The sequence below is a fragment of the Sprattus sprattus genome (genome assembly GCF_963457725.1).
Source record: "Sprattus sprattus genome assembly, chromosome: 5".
Taxonomy (NCBI): Eukaryota; Metazoa; Chordata; class Actinopteri; order Clupeiformes; family Clupeidae; genus Sprattus; species Sprattus sprattus.
In genome coordinates this window covers 44568118-44570617 of record NC_137924.1, presented here as the reverse complement: position 1 = coordinate 44570617, position 2500 = coordinate 44568118, and the positions used below count along the sequence as shown (strand labels likewise).

General features: G+C 45.2%; 1 protein-coding gene across 1 annotated transcript in view; it reads left to right on the top strand.

The window, feature by feature from the left end:
* ablim2 (actin binding LIM protein family, member 2) overlaps positions 1–2500 on the top strand; it is a 59157-nt gene that overhangs the window by 33989 nt on the left and 22668 nt on the right. The gene's annotated exons all lie outside the window — the stretch shown is intronic.

The window sequence follows — 2500 nt, the reverse complement described above, 5'->3', positions numbered from 1 at the left end:
GGCCTTGCATAATACACATTGGACGAGTCAGAACCACCAGAATCTGCTTTCTTTTCAGTGCATCAGTGTAAATGTTAGTAATGTTTTTGGCTCCCTCTACATAGCAGTCAAGTCAATCAAGAAGAACTCATAGCTTCCTGTTCCTGGTTCTTAGAGATAAGAACGAATTCTAGGGAAAATTCAGGCAATATCCCACATGGTTTTTTCCTTTTGTTTTTGTCTGTAATGAGAGAACCCAGTCTATATGTGTGGTAACACAAGAACCTCATGGGGAGAGAAAGGAGAAATCGTCTCCTCCCAAAGCATGATGGGATATTCCAAAACAGTCCCGGAGATGATGCAGATCTGGTGATCCGGCTGACAGATATGAAGACAGGCAGAGGAAGGGAAGGAGGGATGGGGGAGGAGAGACTGGTTAAAGAGAAAATATGGACGGAGAGAGAGACAGGGATGAAGAGAGAATGAATGAGGACAGAAATAAAAAGCCCCTCGTTTGATGTTTCAGGATTGCTTAATATAAGACTGTCTGAAACGGCTTGTAGGAGAGAGAGAGAGAGAGAGAGAGAGAGAGAGAGAGAGAGAGAGATAGGTGCAGCATTGGCTGAAGCCCACGGAGAGAGCAGAAGAACATAAATCCTCATAGCTCATATTACCATTGCGGCAGTGTTTCTCAGGACCCAGTGGGTCTGGGATGGTGTGTGTGTGTGTGTGTGTGTGTGTGCGTGGGTCTGGGATGGTGTGTGTGTGTGTGTGTGTGTGTGTGTGTGGGTCTGGGATGGTGTGTGTGTGTGTGTGTGTGTTTGTGGGTCTGGGATGGTGTGTGCGTGCGTGTGTGTGTGTGTGTGTGTGTGTGTGTGTGTGTGTGTGTGTGTGTGTGTGTGTGTGTGTGTGTTCTAGGGGGAGGGGGTGCCAATTCTAGTGATCACTGTGATGCAAAAAGAGAGCCATCAGCTGATGACCATCATTACCACAAACCCTCTCTCTCACACACACACACACACACACACACACACACACACACACACTCTCACACACACACACACACACACACACACACACACAGAGGTATGCCCATTCATCAGTCCCCCTCAAGACATTTAGCCAGGCTGAGGAATTCAGCAGAGTCACTATAATGACACCACACACACACGCACACACACAGACACGTAATTGTAGCATCCAAGATCCAAATCGACTCCCTCAAGCTATATGTCACCCCATTGCTAAATTAATTAACACAGAGTTCTTGTGCTGTAGCTGAAATGTGAGTAAATGAATAGTCATTCCAAAGCATCCTAGCAATCCTGACCCTGAGGTACCTCACACAAATCATTCATTATCATTATAATGATTATGTATGATTTTATATCATTTAATTTTTGAGGATGCTTCATGAACTCAATCTGAGTGCACCCACACGGAGGATTAGAGAAGCCAGTGGGGATTCTGTAGCCTGCCCTCTACTGACCTCTTCTGTTGACTCAGTGTTACTGCAATGTTTTAGAGCTCCTTTGAAGTGGCCCCTGAGTAGTCTGGGAAGTCCCGCCCCTCTTCTCCGGCCAATTTGATTTAGCCTCTGAAGGGGGTCTGGCAAACTTAGGATAGCAGTTCACTTCAAGATTTCCAGAATCCTTGGAGCCAATCACAAACTGGCTTTTGGCTACCTGGCGCGCCATTGGCGGATTTAAAATAACCACGTCTACCGTAACAAAAGCGAAAGAAAAGCACATTAAACTATATACTGCTCTCGCGGCTGTCTTGGATGATTTCAAAGGCAAGTTTTCTTTGAAAATAGAACAGAAACCTGCTCTGGAACAATTCATACAGAAAAAAGATGTTTGCTTTATTACTGATCGTTGTATCGTTGTATAGTATCGTTGGTCTGATTGGTTAAAGGCATGTCCAATTACGTGAGTGAAGTGGACCTCCATTGAGGAGTTGGCCAGACTAACTGAGCAAATGAAATGCAGTGAAGGGGCGGGGAATTCCCAGACAAGCCCCTGAGTCATTAGCCGCTTAAATTGGATGAGTTGTTGTAGGCGAGGGGAACAAACTGGGGAATCTGTCAGCTCCTCAGACACTGACTGCTGTCTCCAGCGGGCTTCTGCATTGCTGATGAGACTAAAGGTTCCACTGCGTAAATATGTCCTAGATTTTTATTTAGAGCCGCTGCTATTGGCTGTTAGCATATGAGGTCATCGTATACCACACCTGGGACTTCAGACCAGTCATCTCAGTGTTGGGGAGCAAAGTGCTTTGTGTACAACACAAACATGATGAAGACAACTAAATGGTGGGCATGTACAGTACCGATGTACAGTACAAGTTTGTGCCTTGAGTCTGTGTGTGTGTGTGTGTTTGTGTGTTGAGGGTTGGATTGAAGTGTTTCATAAGTGTACTGGAAAGGATCAATAATTGTACTGTATGCAAGAGGGATGTGTTGATTTCAATGTCATGTTATATAATGTTTGTGTGTGTTTGTGTGTGTGTGTGTTCGTGT